General features: G+C 44.0%; 1 pseudogene; it reads left to right on the plus strand.

Annotated features, from left to right (window-relative positions):
* Positions 1-22,100, plus strand: part of LOC129490645 (uncharacterized) — a 136,570-nt pseudogene that overhangs the window by 29,924 nt on the left and 84,546 nt on the right.

The following is a 22,100-nucleotide window of genomic DNA, read 5'->3' on the forward strand; positions in this document are numbered from 1 at the left end:
CCACCGCGCCCGGCCTAAATTATCTTGATATAAGTAATACTCAAACATGTAGTTATGCAGAAAACAATCTGGAGGAATATATGACAAAAAGCTAACTGGATACTTGGGAAATGGAATTGGGGAGGTATTTTTTAAAAGTGTTTTATAGCCTTTGAGTGTTATTTTTATAATCTGAATATATTCGTATATATGTAAAATAAAAGAAAGAGTTGCATGTAGTAGGTTTGGGCTCTGTCATTGCATTGATTGATTGAGACAGGGTGTTGCTGTGTTACCCAGGCTAGAGTGCAGCGGCGTGATCATGACTCACTGCAGTCTTGATCCCACTGGCTCAAGCTCAAGGAATCCTCCCACCTCAGCCTCCTGAGTAGTTGGGACTACAGGCATGTGCCACTGTGCCTGGCTAATTTTTGTGTTTTTTTGTAGAGACAGGGTTTAGCTATGTTGCCCACACTGGTCTCGAACTCCTGGGCTCAAGCAATTTGCCCACCTTGGCCTCCCAATGTGCTGGGATTACAGGTGTGGGCCACCACGCCCAGCCCTACTTCAGCTCCATCACAAGAGAATTTCACAAGCACAAGCCCGGAAGGATTGCCTGTCAGACTTCACATGACATTCCAAGATTGGGTTTCACCACCTTGACCAAGTGACCCTGAAGTGACCAAAGGCAACTGTCCTGTTCTAGATGGTTAAATCCTAGGTGGGGGAAGCATGTTAATGGCGGAGCCAGGAACATCCAAGCTAGGCTAATAGGCAATCACTTCTCAGTCCAGTCAGCCAAGGTAAATAATGCATGAATGAGCATAGGAAATGGACTTTAAAGACTTAAAAAAAACACAAAGAAATTCTAATTATTTATTTTCAATTAATACATTGGATACATTTTAGCCAACATTTTTCCTCCCCTTTGTTTGTCAGGCCTTTTTATGTTAACCGGAAAATGCAAATAACAGAGTTTCACATTTTTGCCGTTACTCTTCTGACGGGCAGTATCTTCTTTCAGAGTAGCTCTTCTCGCTTGAGATCTTGACTAGATTAGTTCTTTATTCTTCAGTTTCTAGTACAAGCAAGAAGATAATTCTGTCTCATGTTCTCCAGTGTTTATATTACTATTCCAGTCCTTAGTACACATTTAGAGATGCTGCTAATGTATGCGTGCAATTCTGCAGGTGAGGAGGGTTCTGTAGGTAATTCACAGTGGAGTTAGGAATAGAACCGTTTGAGGCTCTTTGCTCTACATCCACCTCAAATGGCACAGGAAATTAAACAAAAAAATTCTTGGGGTCTCTTTTGACAACTCTACGTCTTTTCTGACTCACCTCCAGGCCATTAGCAAATCTTCCAGTTATCCATCCAAAATATGCCTCTGGTGGCCTGCTTTTCCCCATCTTTACCCCCACCACCCTGGGACTGGCTCTCAGGAAAGATGTCTGACCAGGACCACTGAAACAGCTTCAAGACTGTTCCTGCTTTTGCTGCTCCAGTCCTTTTGCCACACAACAACCTGAGTGACTTTCCAACCCAGTAGTTTGACCAAGTTCCCCTCCTTTTTATTATTATAATTAATTTTTTTTTTTTTAAGGACGAGGTCCCACTATTTTGCCCAGGCTGAACCTTAACACATGAGGCTCAAGCAATCCTCCTGCCTCAGCTTCCTGAGTAGCTGAAACTATACCACCGAGCTCAGCATATTATAATTTTTTATTTTTTGGAACGGAGACTTGCTCTGTCGCCCAGGCTGGAGTGCAGTGACACGATCTCGGCTCACTACAACTTCCGCTTTGTGGGTTCAAGCAATTCGCCTGCCTCAGCCTCCTGAGTAGCTGGGACTACAGGCATGTGCCACCACACGGGCTAATTTTTGTATTTTTGGTAGAGACGGGATTTCACCATGTTGGCCAGGCTAGTCTTGAACTCCTGACCTCAGGTGATCCGCTGTCCTCGGCCTCCCATAGTGCTAAGATTACAGGCATGATCCAGTGCACCTGGCCCGTATTATAATTTTTTAAAAGTCAGTTTGTTGAGGTACAATTTACGCACAGTAAAATTCACCCTTTGAAGGAGTACAATGCTATAATATTTAACAAACGGCACATCATTGTGTGTGAGTCCCTCTGTAGGCAAACACTTCTGTACCCACGTGGGTCTATTTTTGTCCCTATAGTATTACCCTATTCACAGTGTCACATAAATGGAATCGTACACTATGTAGTCTGGTTTCTTTCACTTAGCAGAATGCGTTTCAAATTTATCATGTTGTTGCATGTATCAGTAGTTCATTCCTCTTTATTGCTAAGTAGTATTCCAGCAACAAACTGTTTATCTACCCAAATCATCAGTTTTTGGCAACCATGATTAAAGCTGCTATAAGCATACAAGTTTACTTGTTTGTTGGGGGTGGAGTTGACATATGTTTTTCTTTCTCTTGGCTAACTACATAGGCATGAGATTGCTGGGTGATACGGTAAATGGATGTTAAACTTTACAAGAAACTGTTTCGGTTACCAAAGTAGCTGTACCATTTGCATTCCCACCAGCAATGCAAATTCCAGTTGCCCTGCATCCTCTCGAGCACTTGGTACTATCAGGTTTTTAAATTTGAGCCATTCTAATTTTAATTTGCAGTTTCCCAGTGACTAATGATGTTGAGAATCTTTTCATTGCTTATTTGTTGTTCATATCTTTTCTTTGGCGAAGTGTGCAATTTTATTTTTTTTGGAGACAGGTTCTTGCTCTGTTGCCCAGGGTTGAGTGCAATAATGCGATCCTGGCTCACCAGCCTCAACCTCTGGGGCTCAAGAGATCCTCCCACCTCAGCCCCTCAACTGTCTAGGACTACAGGCATGGGCCACAAGCCCAGTTCAGATGACTGTTTCTTAAACCATGGAACCGTGGCCTTTCTGAACTCATATGTAAACTTCCTCTGTTTATTTCAACTCCACTCAAGGGGCTTGTGCAAATTCTATTTATAAATATTACAAAAACTAGGATGTGTGTGGTGTGGAGTGTGTGTAGGGGAAGGGTGGGTATGGAAGCCTCCAAATCAGGAACTCTTCAGAATTCAGAATCTACCTGCCAAGAAAGGAGCACAAAGAGGGCTGTAAGAAGCTGTGGAGCCCTGCAAAGCCCTCTGCTTTTTGTGATGTTCTTAACCCCTCTCCAAACCTTCCTGTTTCTGTTTTCCTTCTATTTGTTTTACAGCGGATATCTCATTCATATATCTGTGCCTTTTATTTCTCATCTTTATCTAACTAAAGAGAGATTTTTCTGATATATGTTTCAGTCCCACCAGCAATTTATGGAGTTTGCTCTTCATAAGTTTTTCTTTTGATCTTCGTTCACCCTCAGTTAATTTGCTCCAGTGAAGAGCAAAATCTCAGGAGGAGATTAGCAAGGAGAAGGATAGCATTTAGTTCTATCTAATGAAGTGTTTCTGAATTTGATCATTCACTTCTCACTCAAGGGGAAATTTAGGGTGTAGTAGTAACCTCTTTGATATTTAACAATCTCATTATTTCTCAGTTATTTATGTCTTAAAGGGCTACACTGACTTTAAGTACTGATTATTCTTTTAAACCCTATTTATATACTAAAAACAGAAGTTGGAGGTAAAAAAACAACCACTAATCAGACTGCCTTCTGGTCAGTTCTAAATGTAACTTGCCATCTTACCTTTAGCATTAAAGACATCTTTTCATTTTGGCTTTTATAGTGTACACACGGGTATTGCAGTATCCTGTGAGTTGCTCGTTTTTTTTTTTTTTTTTTTTTTTAGGAAGAGGTGACTGAGAAAGTGAAGCCAGGGGGCTCTGCTCAGGCACATGCCACTGGTTCGCCTCTCCTGCACAAGTTACTTTCAGAACTGCTGCAAATAGAGACTGTCATATTTTTCTTTCCACATTGTTTATTTAAAGAGACATGGGAACCATCATGAAGAAGATTCATAGGCCCCAAATGTCAACCCTGCATGTCTGCTTTGTTTTAGTTAATGAAGTTGTGATTTTGGAGTCACCTCTTCCCCCAGTCCTCACCTCTGCCCTGGGAAAATGGCAGGCCCTGAAATTTATAGGAATTCTGACCTAAAGGGCCAGGAAGTGCATGGGACTGGAGAAGGTGGGTAGCAAGGAGTCTGACCTGTGATGGAGAGTTTTTCCTAGAAGAGAAAATATTACCTGCAGCTCTGGTTTCCACTGCACTGTTTTTAAACACTTAAAGATTTGTTACTCCTCTTGAAATGGCCCCAGGCATGCAGAAGGCACCAGACTTCATTTAAGTCACTTCCCTTCCCTTAACCTGCCATTTTAACTAGAAAAAAAAAATCTTGAAGTGATTAGAGAATTTCCAGTTAAAAATTGTAGATAAGCTGCACATTCTTAGTCCAAACAAAGTTTTCAGAAAAAATGATCACTTTTAGGTTGATACTTACTGTAAAAAATTTTATTTCAAAAGATCAATTTTTGCCAGTTCTATGAAACTAACAGGGACAAGGCTGAAGGCTGAAAGAAGCCTTAGAGTTAGTCATGAAAGCTCTGGATTAAAAACCATTTTTTAAATGGTCTCATTGAGAAATTTTTCAAATAAGAGTCACCCTTGAATGAATGAATGTATGCTGTATCAAATTATCCAGAGACAAAGAAGAGCAGCCATTCTAGCAGAACAAATGCAGCCTGCTTTGTTTGGGGGACAAATCATTCTTGCAGCCAGTTTGGAAATGTCACTTTTAAGTCAATGAGGGTTGTGTTCAAATAAGAGGGGGCTGCAAGACCCTATTATATTCACTGGGATGTGATGTTTTGCCTCTGAATGGTTTCTACAGTGCATGAAAATTCCTTCTTCTTTTAGATGCGGGGGGAGGTCTTTTTAATGTCTTAAACTGTTTTCAGGTTTCACAAAGTGCTTCAGTTTTTACATTTAAAGGGCAGACATGATGATCACACTGGAACACCAGTCATCCAGCTACAGAAGTTCTGACTTATTGAACAAGTCTTTTGAATTCTTGACTTGGTGAAAACAGATGACTGGGAAAACAGATTCATTGGCTCACATGGTGGAACCTGTATTCTGGAAGTGATCCAGGGCTTACAGTAGTCCAACCAGCCATTTGCTCTGTCTTTTGGTAATATGACACACTGGGGCTCTGTCTATAATGGGATTTATTTGAGCAGCAATGGTGTCCAGTGGAATAGGAAGTTCTGAGGTCTGAGGCGAGATTGAGGAAAACTGATGGGGAAATCAATCCATCGCCAAGAATTGACTAGATTGGCTGGCAACTGTGGGATTTGTAGGTCAAGCAAAAGCAGCTCGGCCCTCTTGGTTCACCATGGCAAACTCTAAATTCCCCAGGGCTGTCAATAAGCTCATGAAATCAATTTGTTTTGTTGCCAGTATTAACTTTTTTATTACTAAAAGAGACTAAATGCTAAGCAAGAGTTCAACACCATCAAACTCTTCTTGGCAGGTATAGCAAAACACATAAAATGATTGATGATGTTTTTGTATCATTTTGAAGTCGGTATGATTTTTTAAAGGTAAGTTTATTTTTTTGTTTTAGAGATAGAGTCTCATTCTGTTACCCAGGCTGGAGTGCAGTGGTGCTATCATGGCTCACTGCAGCCTCGACCTCCTGGGCTCAAGCAATCCTCCTGTCTCAGCCTCCCAAATAGCTGGGACTATAGGCATGAGCCACCATGTCCAGCTAAATTTATTTTATTTTGAGTACAGATGAGGCCTTATTATATTGCCCAGGCTAGGATAAGCTTCTTCATGGAGATAGGAGGATGTAATTCGGACGGTCAGTGCCAAACCATCCTTGCTCAACAACAAGTAAGGCCCTGGCAGCAGAGACCAACTTAGGGAGAATACAGATGCTAGCTTTAATCTGTGGAAGTCTATCCAGAAATAAACAAAGGATGACACCTTGTGCACAATCACAGCAGAAACTCGAAGTTTTTGAATGATCCAAACGAAAGATTTACTTCCAACAAGAAAGCAAGTTTTAAACGGGCACAAATTGTTTGCATTGTCTGTCAAGGAAGAAGAAATTGTCCACTTAACTGCATATCCAGTTTGGTTTTCAGGTAGAGGCAAAGCTTTAAAATCGTGGTGAGCAGTATGTGGCCAGGAGCCTCGCCAGCTTTGGGAAGAACCAGAAAATGCAATTCCGTGTTGCCGTTTTTCTCTCTCTCTCCTCTTTTTTTGAGACAGAGTCTTACTCTGTCGCCCAGTCTGGAGTGCAGTGGTGCCATCTCAGCTCATTGCAACCTCCGCCTCCCAGGTTCAAGCGATTCTCCTGCCTCAGCCTCCCAAGTAGCTGGGATTATAGACATGCGCCACCACACCCTGCTAATTTTTGTATTTTTAGTAGAGATAGGGTTTCGCTAAGTTGGCCAGGCTGGTCTCGAACTCCTGACATCAAGTAATCAACTGCCCTGGACCCACAAAGTGCTGGGATTACAGGCATGAGCCACCCCATAGGGCCGCTATTTTTCAAATGTGCCTTAAGGTAAACAATGAATGACACAATACCAGTGCCAGGTTATTATTACAAGTCTAACAATAATATCATTAGTAATTATAAAAAGAATATGAAAATAGTACTAACAAAAGCATATGTTACATTTTCCCAAGTGTCAAGCATTGTGCTAATTGCTTAAGTACATTTACTCTTCAACCATGGGACTAATATTGTTAGCTCCACTTTACAGATGAGAAAACTGAGGCCAAGAAAAGTAAATCTGCCCAAATTTGGAGCTTGCTCACTATGTGCTATGCAGTCACTGTTCTAATTGAATGATCATAGATACTGTTATTACCATTATTTTACAGATACGGTAACAGAGGTTAAACACATTCCCATGGTCACACGGCTGTTAAGAGGGGAGGTGAGATTCAAACCTAGTCACTCCAATCCTAGACTCTGAGCACTTCATGTGTAAGTTTGTCTAACCAGTTAAATATACATATTTCTCATGGAATTTGGTAACAGTATTTTTTTTGTTTTGAGACGAAGTCTCACTCTGTTGACCAGGCTGGATTGCAGTGGTGCGATCTCGGCTCACTGCAAGCTCCGCCTCCCGGGTTCAGGCCATTCTCCTGCCTCAGCCTCCCGAGTAGCTGGGACTACAGGCGCCCGCGACCACGCCTGTCTAATTTTTTTTGGATTTTTAGTAGAGGTGGGGTTTCACCGTGTTAGCCAGGATGGTCTCGATCTCCTGACCTCGTGATCCAACCGCCTCGGCCTCCCAAAGTGCTGGGATTACAGGCGTGAGCCACCGCGCCCAACTGGTAACGGTATTTTTATTTTGAGTTTTTATAAAGTGGGGCCTAAATTGTTTTGCCTACACTGGTCATTCTAACCAAATGGCTATTTATCACTGCAGCACTTAGTCTCAGGAATGTGCTGCGCCAACTGGATGCTTGGGCTTTTTTCTGGTCTATACTACCCTCTAGTGGTTGATAGAAAAATTCGATGATAGGCTATTTAATGACAAAGAGAGAAATAAAATGTTGTCCACTAATGAGGACTCTTTTTAAGCATAAAGGTAAGACATGAACCTGCATGTAATAGTATTTGTACTTTTTGTATCTTTTGATAGAGAAAAATACATAAAGACTAAAAGCTTCTATGAATTTAGTACCTCATTTATGTGAACATGTATTTTTATTAATCTCAATAGTATACATATACATAGGAGTAACATCATAGAGGGGTGTACACTTTCTGCGATATTGGGAGTCATATCCTCTCCTCCACGGATATCGGGAACAGTTTTATTAATTATTAAAATTAATAATATAAATATTAATCTTATTAATAATTAATATTAATTATAATTTATAATAAAGATAACAATTAATAGTAATCATCTATATTAATATTACAGTAGAGGCAGTAAAACAATACGGATTAAAAATATTAACGATTACTATTAATAATTAATAGCCGTATCACTGTTAATAAAATAATGATATCAGTAATTAATGTTACTTAAATCAATCATAAGGGATGTTGGTAATAAAACAATGATTAATATTAACATTAATAACTAATATTATTAAAAATGACATTAACTAATAATTTTAATCCTGCATAATCCTATCTTTAAAATAATCATTAATGCTTAATAACGTTATACTATTAATTAATACTATCATTGATAATTATTAATGAGACTGATGTTTAATAATTCATAATATTATTACTCCTAATACCGCAGGGGGTGTACACCTACCTGTGATATTGTTCCTAACATCCAGGGATGGAGAGCATGATGTTAGTTTTAATATCGCAGTAGGTGTACACTCACCCTGTGACACTGATCCTAATATCCAGCGGGTAGAGTATGACATGACTGCCAACATAGCAATGAATGTACAGCCACCCGGTGATATTGTTCCTAATATTCACCGAAGAAGCGTATGATATAACTCCCAATATCGCAGGGAGTATACACCTCTTCTGTGATATTGTTCCTAGTATCCCAAGGGGGACAGGATGATAATAATTCCAGCATCGCAGGCTGTGTTCACCCACCCTGCGTCATTGTTATTAATATCCTGAAAGGGAGAGGATATTACTCCCCATAATAGATAGATATTACTCCCCATAATACAGCAGGAGGTGTACACCCACCCTGTGATATTCTTCCTAATATTCAGAGGCCGAGAGGTTGATATTACTCCCAATATCGCAGGAAGTGTACACCCCCGTGTGAGATGATCCTTAATAATATTCCAAGGCGGAGGGGGTGATATGACTACATATATCGCAGAAAGTGTACACCCCGCAGGGATATTGTTCCCATGATCCTGGAGGGAAGAGGATGATATTACTTTAAATATCACAGAAGGTGGACACGCCTCCACTGAGATTGTTTCTAATTGGAACGTGGGAGATGGAGGTTATGACACCCAATAACTCAGGGAGTAGAAGCAATAGACAAGGTAAAGAATTAAGTGCTGTGCTTTAGATATGCATACACATAAACATCTCAATGCCTTACAGAGCAGTATTGCTGCCCGCATTTCCCACCTCCAGCCCTAAGGTGGTTTTCCCCTATCTCAGTAGATGAACATACGATTGGGTTTTATACGGAGACATTCTATTGCCCAGGGACGGGCAGGAGACAGATACCTTCCTCTTGTCTAAACTGCAAAGAGGCATTCATTCCTCTTATACTAATCCTCCTCAGCACAGACCCTTTACGGGTGTCGGGCTGGGGGACGGTCAGGTCTTTCCCTTCCCACGAGGCCATATTTCAGACTATCACATGGGGAGAAACCTTGGACAATACCTGGCTTTCCTAGGCAGAGGTCCCTGCTGCCTTCCGCAGTTTTTGTGTCCCTGGGTACTTGAGATTAGGGAGTGGTGATGACTCTTAAGGAGCGTGCTGCCTTCAAGCATCTGTTTAACAAAGCACATCTTGCACAGCCCTTAATCCATTTAACCCTGAGTTGACACAGCACATGTTTCAGAGAGTACGGGGTTGGGGGTAAACTTATAGATTAACAGCATCTCAAGGCAGAAGAATTTCTCTTAGTACAGAACAAAATGGAGTCTCCTATGTCTACTTCTTTCTACACAGACACAGTAACAATCTGATCTCTCTTTCTTTTCCCCACATCCAGGTTTGGGGAGGACGACATTACTCCCAATATCACAAGGGGAGTACACCCCCCTGTGACCTTGTTAGTCATTTCCTGGGTGGAGAGGATGATATTACTCCCAATATCGCAGGGGGTGTACACACTCCTATGAAAATCTTCCTAATATCCAGAGGGAGAGAGGATGATATTACTCCCAGTACCGCAGCGGGTTTACACAGCCCTGTGATACCCTTCCTAATATCCACAGGGAAAGAGGATGATATTACTTCCAATATCGCAAGGGGTGTACACAACCCTGTGATATTGTTCCTAATATCCAGAGCGAAAGAGGATGATATGACTCTCAATAACGCAGGGGGTGTACACCCCTCCTGTACTATTGTTCTGAATACCCTGGGAGGGAGAGGATAAGCTGACGTTGAATATGGCAGGGAATGTGCACCCTCCCCCTCCGATACCCTTCCTAATGTCCAGGGGAAGAGAGGATAATTTCACTCCCAATATCGCAGAGGCAGTACACCCCACCTGTGATGTTCTTCCCGATATGCAAGGGGGGAGAGGATGATACTACTCCCAATATTGCAGGGCTGTTCACATCCCCAGTGACATTTTTCCTAATATCTAGGGGAGAGACAATTATATGACAGCAAAGGTCGCAGGGTCTGTACATCCCTTCCTGATATTGTTCCTAATATCCAGGGGGGAGAGGATGATATCAAATATGAAAGGGGGTGTACACCCCCCACCCCTACAATATTGTTCTTAATATTCATGAGGGGAGATGATGATATTACTCCTAATATCGCAGGGATTGTTCACATCCCCCTGTGATATTGTTTCTGATATCGGGGGGGGGGAGAAAATCATATTACTTCCAACATTGCAGGTGGTATATACCCCACATGAAATATGGCACTGAATATCCAGAGGGAGAGGATGGTATTAATACCAATATTGAAGTGTGTGTACACGCCCCTTGTGATATGGTTTTTAATATCCAGGGGGCGGGAGGATGATATTAGTCCCAACATCACAGAGGGTGTACACTACCCCTGTGATATTGTCCCTAACTTCCAGAGGGGAGAGGATGATATCACTCTCAATATCTCAGAAGTTGTACATCCCCCGTGATATTGTTCATCATATCCAGGGAGGCACAGGATGACATTCCATCGAATTTCGTGACAGGCGTACACGCACAGTGTGATATTGTTCCTAATATCCAAGAAGGGAGAGGATGATATTACTCCCAATAAGGCAGTGAGTGTACATTACCCCTGTGTTATTGTCTCTAATATCCGGGGCCGGGGGATGGGGGGAGAGGATAATGTTCCCTCAAATTTAGCAGCTGGTTTGACGCCCCTTGTGGTGCTGTTTTAAATATCCAGCGGGGAAGACAATAATACTATTTTTGATAGTCCGATTCATCCACTCCACCTTTCTGGAACTCTGAGGCCAGGAGGTGGCATGCAGTTTCTGTGTGATCCCCAATACCTTTGCCGTCTTCTGTACCAAGTCAGCCAAAAACGCAGGCCCGTTATCTGAGCCGATCCGTGAGGGCAGTCGAAATCTAGGAATCAGATCTCGAAGAAGCACAAGAGTTACTTCACGAGCTTTCTCAGTTCGTGTTGGATAAGCCTCCACCCACCCAGAGTAGGTACGCCCAAGAACTAGTAAATACTTGTTACCTCCACACTTTGGCATCTCTGTGAAGTCTACCTGGAGATCTTCAAAGGGGGCTGCTCCATAAGCTTGTATGCCGGGCGGAACGGCTGGACCTTGCCTCGCATTATGCTGTCGGCAGGTAACACACCGCTGCCTCACCGTTTTGGCGAGGGCTGACAAATGCGAGATGTAGAAATAGCGGCCTAACAACTTTTCCAGTGACTCCTGACCTAGATGGGTGGTTTCATGCACAGCCAGTACAACTGCAGCTCCTGGCAGCTGTGGCACAGCTACTCTCCCATCTGGTAACCGAATCCATCCTTCCTCCATCACTTGTCCTTCCCTCTACCTGGGGAAAGTCCTTTTCTTCTATAGAAGAAGTAGATCCAAGATCAGGTGCTTGAGGGAGCAAGAGGGGCAGATGCTGCTTTTCGAGCCTCTGAGTCAGCGTGGGAATTCCCCAAACCCACCAAGGTGGAAGCTCGCTGTGTGTCCTCTGCAATGCATAACTGCCACCTTGTGGGGTTTCCATACTGCTTCTAATAATTGCAGGATTTCTTGTTGATATTTTCTGTCTTTTCCCCCAGAGTTCAGTAGGCCCTTTTCTTTCTATCACGCTCCATGCACTTGAAGGATTAAAAAGTCATACCGAGAGTCAGTGTAAATGTTTACTATCTTACCTTCACTGAGTTTTAAGGCCCGAATTAAAGCAATGAGTCCAGCTTTCTGGGCTGAAGTGGCCTGGGGCAATGATCTGGCTTCAACAACAGTGTCCAGGGTTACCACTGCATACCCTGCACCTCTCTCTCCTTGGGGCTTGATGAAGATGCTCCCATCCACTTATAGTTCCCAGTCTACTGATGCCCAAGGCTGGTCCCGGAGGTCAGGTCTGCTAGAGTCAGCTGAGTCCAACACTTCTACACAATCATGCTCGACAGGGCTCTCTGATACCGGGAGCAAGGTGGTGGGGTGTAGGGTGTTACAAACTTCAATGATTATAAGGGGATTTTCACAGAGCAAACTTTGGTACTTGGTGAGTCTAGCATTCGTTAGCCAATGATGTCCTTTAGTATTCATTAAAATCACCACAGCATGGGGGGCCTTTATGTTCAGGTTTTGCCCAAGAGTCAGCTTATGTGCTTCTTGTACTAGCAGGGCAGTTGCTGCCAAGGCCCTCAAACACAGGGGCCATCCTTTAGAAACACCGTCTAGTTGTTTAGAGAGCTAGGCCACCGGCCTCGGCCAGGGCCCCACAGTTTGGGTTAAAAGTCCAGCTGCCATCTTTTCTCTCTCTGACGCATACAATGTAAAAGGCTTTGTCAGATTGGGTAGCCCAGGGCTGGGGCTGACATAAGTTTTTCCTTTAACTTATGAAAGGCTTGCTGTTGTTGGGATCCCCGTCCCAAATGTTCCCAATCCCCACCCCGTTTGTGACCTCACACAAAGGCTTGCTAATACTGCAAAATTTGGGATCCACAGTCTACAAAACCCCAGAGCTCCTAAGAATTCTCTCACCTGCCTTCTGCTCTTAGGCTCCGGTAGATTGCAAATGACCTGCTTTCTTTCTGATCCCAGGCTGCGTTCCCCCTGTCGGATAGTAAATCCCAAGTAACTTACCTGCTGTCAGCAGATCTGAGCTTTTTTCTTGGACGCCTTATACCCGCAGTCCTCCAGGTGCTGGTGTAGGGCATCTGTTCCCTTGGCACACCCGACTGCCGTGGGGTGTCCCAGCAAAAGGTCATCAAGCTACTGGAGCAACACGCAGCCTAGGTCTCTGGTGGGAAACTTCTGGATGTCTCAAGCCAACGCCTCCCCAAAGATGGTGGGGGAGTTCTTGAACCCTTGGGGAAGCCCAGCCCAAGTGTACTGAGTAGTGACACCTGACTCCAGATCTTCCCACTGAAAGGTAAACAGCTTCTGGCTCTCAGGGGCTAATCTGATATGAAAGAAAGCATCTTTCAGGTCCAAGCAGTTGAACAAGCTGTCCTCAGCTGGCAGCAACCCCAACAATATGGACGGGTTAGGTACTGTTGGAAGTTGAAAGCAGGACATTTTAGCTTTTTTCGCTGACAACCTGAAAGAGCCCCTACTCAGGTTGGCATGAACTCCATCCCCGGATAATGCAGACCTGCTTCTGTAAACCTCAAGTCTGTATATTACCCACTTTGATGGTAAACAGCCACTGGGGATGAGTTTTTACCATGATCCCAGGGTAAAAACTCCATCATCAATTGCTCTGAGGGCATGAAGTTATTATTATCTTACTGACCAGAATAATTCATGCTGTAAAATTGCTTTGAAATGATGTTATAGAGCTCAGAGAAGAGAGGTTTCCTTCTGGGGAATTGTGCCGATTTGAAGCCTACCTTGTCTTTTTTCTTACTTCTTCCCCGTTATAATAACTACCTCAATATCTTAGATAGTGTCCTCTGAATAGTATTAACCGGTCTTTGCCACTTTGGGTGCTAATTCTAAATACTTAGCCCTTAAGAATCTCCTGTGACCAGTAAAACATCATCATCTGAATATGCATTACACAGTTCGTTTCCACAACTCAGTGACTTATAAAGCCTGGATAGTAGTAGCACTTGAATGTACATAAAGGCAACAAAGAACACAGCTTTATGAACTGCTAGACAGGGTAGAAGAGTGAAGAAGAGCTATAAAACTTCAGGTACAAAGGACCAGGGGAAGCCTGAGTACTCAGGCCGATCATAACTGCAACAAAGAGAGCTAAGGGCTTTCCTAAAACTATAGGTAAAGAGAGAAATCCTTGGTAGAAGGTCTCGCCCAGCAGGAGGTCTGCAAAGGAAGGGGCCCCTCGGGCTGAGAAAGCTGCTTAATGTGCAGTTGACAAAGGGCAGGGGAGGTCTCTGGAAATGTTTATGGGAATGCTCCAGAATTTAACCTGACACCACCAGTCCTGTGAGCTTTGTGCTCTGGGCTCCTAATTAGCAAAATAGAGACACAGAGATTGTGTTTGTCTCACTTGAAATGATTCAGTGTTTATCTTGGCTTGATTGATCCCAAAGTACTCATTTTACAAAGACGTGTGATGCCTCTTGGGAAGACTTGCACTGCTATTTCCTCAAATTCATGTTCCTTTTCACTCGCCCCTAAATGCCAAAATTGAGAACCATAAAAGACTACTCCTTTTGGCCATCTGGCTTTCTGCTGGCATTAACATTCAATAAAACAGACAGACCCAAACCTTTCCTTTCCAGTATAGGGTGAATATTAAAGTGTTTCATGAGCAACTGATCAGGTTCTAGTTCAAGAGAGAAGGCCAGATGTGTGGCACAGCAAGAAGGGTGTATATCCTGAGGGCACACTTACTGGCTGTGTGACTTTGGGTAAATCACTTAACTTTTCTGAGCCTTAGTTTCTTGGGGATGATAATAATACCTACTTATTTGTCCACTGTGAACACTTCATCTATAAAATAGGACTTGCCTCTTCTTTGCCTCATAAAGATCAAAAAAGAAAATCTATGTGTGGATGTGTTGTAAGCTGTGAAATGCTACACGTAGAAGCAAAACAGGTCATTATATTTTCATCGGATTTGAGTCATTCACTCTTCTATGTTCCAGACATTTTAAAATGCTTTTTTAAAGTCAGAAAACAACATGAATGAGAAATTATCTGTGGGTCCCCAAACCTCCATTTTGAGGGGACTGGAAAATAAAGCAGCAAGGTTAAGAAAGCTTTCAGAATTCATCACAGTGAGAACAGAGTCAAAATTGGAGGAAAAAATCTCTTACACATTCTTCTAGACAAAAGGGCAATTCAAGTATTGTCTTCAAAATTCAGTTTGGAAGCTATTAGCTTCTGAAAGTGAGTTTTGTGTACTTGACTATGCTGTGGAAACTCAGAGACCCAGAGGTCCTCAGTCATGGAAGAATCAGCTATAAGTGATTTGTTTTGAAATTATTGTCTTAATTCTTGACTACAATAGAATGTTAAAACGGAAGTTTCCACTAGGTACTAAGCTACAATAGATGTGATATTCCAAAGTAAGCCTCTGGGCTGCCATATGCAGAATGAAGAAGCAGTGTCCTGACTTCTGAACTCCCCACCCTAGAGGGGTGTGAGGCCTGTGTGTGGGATGGGGTGGGGTACCACGGAACCAGGGGTCAAGCAGCTGTGGCCTTGAAGGTGGGTGCATTCTCAGTGATGGGACTCTAAAAACCCACAAAACCTCCCAGAAAAGAAAAAGTGAGCTGTGATCAAGCCATCAATAAGAAACTCAGAAATTTCTCTGATTCCCTTTCCCCAGCTTTTACCCACTCAGGTGAATAAGCAGGATTGAGGGAGTGGGCTAACTCTGACAGTTCCCTCCCCTCCTGTGGATATTCCCCAACAGCAGCCCTAAACCCCCGGGAGTTTTGGTTTTCACACTGTATCAGGTATTCTAATGGCTGAATAGAGACCTGCTGGGACCATGAAACAATTACTCCCTGACGACCTCAGAATGAAAGAAGTCATGGGGCTGCCTGGGTTTTCTGGCAGTACCACCTCCCTAGAGATCATTCGGAAATATGTTGGAGTGTGTTTTGATTGTCACAATGATTGGCAGGGAGGATACTATTGGCATTTAGAGGGCAAGGGCCTGAGACGCTCGATATCCTAGTAACCTAAGAACTGTCCTGCTTGAAATATCAACAGTGCTCCCAGTTGAGGCCTACACCCATGGAGGCAGGGGCAGGATCACCCCTTCCCTGAACAAGTTTTAAAAAGACAGTGGAACCTATGCCAGGCAGTGAAACCAGAACTGTAATTGATGACCTGCTGGAGGCTCAGTGTGAACAAGTCTGAGAAGAAAACTCCAGAGGGACCCAGTTACTTGTGTGAATTTTACCTGCTGGAGGTCAACCAGGTTCTCAGAGTAAACATCTGAGAAAAATAATAAAAAAATAAAAAATAAAAAGACAGTGGGAGACAAAAATAGAAATACATTTTGATTATGTTGCCCTTTATGCTCATTCACCATATCGATTATGCTGAGGCTACAAGTATTTTGCAGTGACTTGAGAGCTCTTTCCCACAGCTGCTCAATTATATCCCAGCCGCTTAGATGCATTAGCGCCAGAAGCAGATCGGGAAGGGGGTGAAGGACCAAGCAGAAGGTGCTATGGCTTGCTGCAGTAGCCTGAACCCCTAAAAGCCCTAGCCCAGGTTAAACTTGCTTTGGCGGCTGAAGACCAGGATCAGTCCCAGGTTTGAGAAAACATGGCTGGTCTTGGTGTGGTAGCCTGAACAATGTCTACATTCTTAGCCCTGAAATCTGTGACGATGTTACCTTCCATGGCGAAAGAGGCTTTGCTAACATGATTAAATTAAGATGTTGAGATGGCAAGATTATACAGATTGTCCAGTAGGCCTGCTTTATTCCCAGGTGTCTTTTGAAGAGGGACAAGGGGATCGAAGTCAGAAAAAGGACACATGGTAACAGAAGCAGGAGTTGGAGTGATGCTTGTTGGAAATGGGGGCATGAGGCCAGGGTGGCAGCTCACGCCTGTCATCCGTGCACTTTGGGAGGCTGAGGCGGGCAGATCACCTGAGGTCAGGAGCTTGAGACCAGCCTGGCCAACATGGTGAAACCCCATCTCTACTAAAAATACAAAAATTAGCTGGGCATGATGATGTGCGCCTATAATCCCAGCTACTCAGGAGGGTGAGGTGAGAGAATTGCTTGAACTTGGGAGGTGGAGGTTGCAGTGAGCCGAGGTTGCACCATTGCACTCCAGCCTGGGAGACAGAGCAAGACTCTGTCTCAAAAAAAAAAAAGAAAGAAAAGAAAAGAAAAGAAAATGGGGCATGCATGTGGCACTAGAAGCTGGAAAAGGCAGGAAGATAGATCCTCTTCTAGAGCCTCCAGAAAGGAACACAGACCTGCCACACCTTGATTTTAGCCTGCAAGACCCATTTTGGGCATCTGATCTCCAGAATTGTAAGATATCCAATATGTGTGTGTTTTTAAAAGCCATTATATTTGTGGCAATTGGTTACAGCAACAATAGGAAAATAATGTACCTGGTTTAAAGTGTAATATAAACCTTTCTACTCAAGAGACCTTAGTAGTTCTCCCAAGTTCACCCGAAGAACCCTCAAATCCCAACACATCCCTCTCTCCCCTCTCTGAAGATTTCAAGGAGAAAGGAAAGCAGTCCTGGTAAAATCCTCCTCCGGACCTGGTCAGCAACCTGCAACCACAGCACATTGCTGTGTGATATAAACGTGTGTGTGTGGACGAGAAGCCGAAAGAAATAAAAAGGATTTCTATATTATCTGCGGTTTTCTTCACTAACCTTTCCCTTTCTGTCTACAAAGATAATTGAGGACTCACTCCATTCTATCAAGGACAGCCACTGCTTGCTTTCAAGGGCTTTCCTCCCCCCACAGATTCCTAGATTAGATCCAATGCAGTCTCTGATCATGCTGAAGCCTTGATTAGCAAAGTGGAATAAAAATTAGAGAAAATTAAGCAGACATTGTTGGAGAAACAAATCCTCCTTCATTGGCAGACTTGAGCATTTACTAGAGCAGTAACTGTCAGGCCTCTGAGCCCAAGCCAAGCCATCGCATCTCCTGTGACTTGCACGTATACATCCAAATGGCCTGAAGTAACCGAAGATCCACAAAAGAAGTAAAAATGGCCTTAACTGATGACATTCCACCATTGTGATTTGTTTCTGCCCCACCCTAACTGATCAATGTACTTTGTAATCTCCTCCACCCTTAAGAAGGTTCTTTGTAATTCTCCCCACCCTTGAGAATGTACTTTGTGAGATCCACCCCTGCCCGCAAAACATTGCTCTTAACTTCACGGTCTATCCCAAAACCTGTAAGAACTAATGATAATCCACCACCCTTTGCTGACTCTCTTTTCGGACTCAGCCCACCTGCACCCAGGTGAAATAAACAGCCATGTTGCTCACACAAAGCCTGTTTGGTGGTCTCTTCACATGGACGTGAATGAAATTTGGTGCCATGACTCGGATTGGGGGACCTCCCTTGGGAGATCAATCCCCTGTCCTCCTGCTCTTTGCTCCATGAGAAAGATCCACCTACGACCTCAGGTCCTCAGACCAACCAGCCCAAGAAACATCTCACCAATTTCAAATCTGGTAAGTCGCCTCTCTTTTTACTCTCTTCTCCAACTTCCCTCACTATCCCTCAACCTCTTTCTCCTTTCAATCTTGGTGCCACACTTCAATCTTTCCCTTCTCTTAATTTCAGTTCCTTTCATTTTCTGGTAGAGACAAAGGAGACACATTTTATCCGTGGACCCAAAACTCCGGCGCTGGTCACAGACTGGGAAGGCAGCCTTCCCTTGGTGTTTAATCATTGCAGGGATGCCTCTTTGATTATTCACCCACCTTTCAAAGGTGTCAGACCACGCAGGGACACCTGCCTTGGTCCTTCACCCTTAGCGGCAAGTCCCGCTTTTCTGGGGGAGGAGCAAGTACCCCAACCCCTTCTCTCTGTGTCTCTACCCCTTCTCTGCTTCCCTGGGGCAGGGGCAAGTACCCCTCAACCCCTTCTCCTTCACCCTTAGTGGCAAGTCCTGCTTTTCTAGGGGCAAGAACCCCCAATCCCTTATTTCTGCACCCCGACTTCTTATCTCTGTGCCCCAATCCCTTATTTCTGCACCCCAGCCCCTTTCCTGCTTTTCTGGAAGAACCCCCGAACCCCTTCCTTCTGTGTCTCTATGCTCTCTTCTTTCTGGGCTTGCCTTCTTCACTATGGGCAACCTTCCACCCTCCATTCCTCCTTCTTCTCCCTTAGCCTGTATTCTTAAGAACTTAAAACCTCTTCAACTCTCACCTGACCTAAAATCTAAGCATCTTATTTTCTTCTGCAATGCCGCTTGACCCCAATACAAACTCGACAGTAGTTCCAAATAGCTGGAAAACGGCACTTTGAATTTTTCCATCCTACAAGATCTAAATAATTCTTATCGTAAAATGGGCAAATGGTCTGAGGTGCCTGATGTCCAGGCATTCTTTTACACATCAGCCCCTTCCTAGTCTCTGTGCCCAGTGCAACTCGTGCAAAATCTTCCTTCTTTCCCTCCCACCTGTCCCCTCAGTCCCAACCCCAAGCGTCGCTGAGTCTTTCTAATCTTCCTTTTCTACAGACCCATCTGACCTCTCCCCTCCTCGCCAGGCCGAGCTAGTTCCCAATTCTTCCTCAGCGTCCCCTCCTCACACCTGGTCCGGCTTACAATTTCGTTCCGTGACTAGCCCTCCCCCACCTGCCCAGCAATTTAGTCTTAAAAAGGTGGCTGGAGATAAAGGCATAGTCAAGGTTAATACTCCTTTTTCTTTATCCCAAATCAGATAGCGTTTAGGCTCTTTTTCATCAAATATAAAAATCCAGCCCAGTTCATGACTCGTTTGGCAGCAACCCTGAGACACTTTACAGCCCTAGACCCTAAAAGGTCAAAAGGCCGTCTTATTCTCAAAACACATTTTATTACCCAATCTGCTCCCGACATTAAATAAAACTCCAAAAATTAAATTCCGGCCCTCAAACCCCACAATAGGACTTAATTAACCTCGCCTTCAAAGTGTATAATAATAGAAAAAAGTTGCAATTCCTTGCCTCCACTGTGAGACAAACCCTAGCCACATCTCCAGCACACAAGAACTTCCAAACGCCTGAACCGCAGTGGCCAAGTGTTCCTCCACAACCTCCTTCCCCAGGAGCTTGCTACAAGTGCCAGAAATCTGACCACCAGGCCAAGGAATGCCTGCAGCCCAGGATTCCTCCTAAGCCATGTCCCATCTGTGTGGGACCCCACTGGAAGTCAGACTGTTCAACTCACCTGGCAGCCACTCCCAGAGCCCCTGGAACTCTGGCCCAAGGCTCTCTGACTGACTCCTTCTTGGCTTAGCGGCTGAAGACTGACACTGCCCGATCACCTCGGAAGCCCCGTAGACCATCACGGACGCCGAGCTTCAGGTAACTCTCACAGTGGAGGGTAAGTCCATCCTCTTCTTAATCAATATGGAGGCTACCCACTCCACATTACCTTATTTTCAAGGGCCTGTTTCCCTTGCCTCCATAACTGTTGTGGGTATTGAAAGCCAGGCTTCTAAACCTCTTAAAACTCCCCAACTCTGGTGCCAACTTAGACAGTACTCTTTTAAGCACTCCTTTTAGTTATCCCCACCTGCCCAGTTCCCTTATTAGGCCGAGACACTTTAAATTATCTGCTTCCCTGACTATTCCTGGATTACAGCTGCATCTCATTGCTGCCCTTCTTCCAAATCCAAAGCCTCCTTTTCGTCCTCCTCTTGTATTCCCCCACCTTAACCCACAAGTATAAGATACCTCTACTCCCTCCTTGGTGACCGATCATGCACCCCTTACCATCTCATTAAAACCTAATCACCCTTACCCCGCTGAGTGCCAATATCCCATCCCACAGCATGCTTTGAAAGGATTAAAGCCTGCTATCAGTCGCCTGCTACAGCATGGCCTTTTAAAGCTTATAAACTCTCCTTAGAATTCCCCCATTCTACCTGTCCTAAAACCAGACAAGACACACTTCTGCTCCTTCAGCATTTATTCTCCAAAGGATATTGGGTATCCCCCTCCAAAGCTCAAATTTCTTCCCCATCCATTACCTGCCTCAGCATAATTCTTCATAAAAACACACATGCTCTCCCTGATGATAGTGTCCGATTAATCTCCCAAACCGCAGTCCCTTACAAAACAACAACTCCTTTCCTTCCTAGGCATGGTTAGTGTGGTCAGAATTCTTACACAAGAGCCAGGACCACACCCTGTAGCCTTTCTGTCCAAACAACTTGACCTTACTGTTTTAGCCTAGCCCTCATGTCTGCGTGCAGCGGCTGCCGCCGCTTTAATACTTTTAGAGGCCCTAAAAATCACAAACTATGCTCAACTCACTCTCTACATTTCTCATAACTTCCAAAATCTATTTTCTTCCTCATACCTGACGCAAATACTTTCTGGTCCCCAGCTCCTTCAGCTGTACTCACTCTTTGTTAAGTCCCACAATTACCATTGTTCCTGCCCGGGACTTCAATCCCGCCTCCCACATTATTCCTGATACCACACCTGACCCCCATGACTGTATCTCTCTGATCCACCTGACATTCACCCCATTTCCCCATGTTTCCTTCTTTCCTGTTCCTCACCCTGATCACGCTTGATTTATTGATGGCAGTTCCACCAGGCCTAATCGCCACACACCAGCAAAGGCAGGCTATGCTATAGTACAAGCCACTAGCCCGCCTCTTAAAACCTCTCATTTCCTTTCCATCGTGGAAATCTATTCTCAAGGAAATAACTTCTCAGTGTTCCATCTGCTATTCTGCTACTCCTCAGGGATTATTCAGGCCCCCTCCCTTCCCTACACAAGCTTGAAGATTTGCCCCCGCCCAGGACTGGCAAATTAGCTTTACTCAACATGCCCCGAGTCAGATAACTAAAATACCTCTTAGTCTAAGTAGACACTTTCTCTAGATAGGTAGAGGCCTTTCCTACAGGGTCTGAGAAGGCCACTGCAGTCATTTCTTCCCTTCTGTCAGACATAATTCCTCAGTTTAGCCTTCCTGCCTCTATACAGTCTGATAACAGACCAGCCTTTATTAGTCAAATCAGCCAAGCAGTTTTTCAGGCTCTTAGTATTGAGTGAAACCTTTATATCCCTTATGGTCCTCCATCTTGAAAAGTAGAACGGACTAAAGGTCTTTTAAAAACACACCTCACCAAGCTCAGCCACCAGCTTAAAAAGGACTAGACAATACTTTTACCACTTTCCCTTCTCAGAAGTCAGACCTGTCCTCAGAACG

This window comes from Symphalangus syndactylus, chromosome 9 (assembly GCF_028878055.3).
Source record: "Symphalangus syndactylus isolate Jambi chromosome 9, NHGRI_mSymSyn1-v2.1_pri, whole genome shotgun sequence".
Classification (NCBI taxonomy): domain Eukaryota; kingdom Metazoa; phylum Chordata; class Mammalia; order Primates; family Hylobatidae; genus Symphalangus; species Symphalangus syndactylus.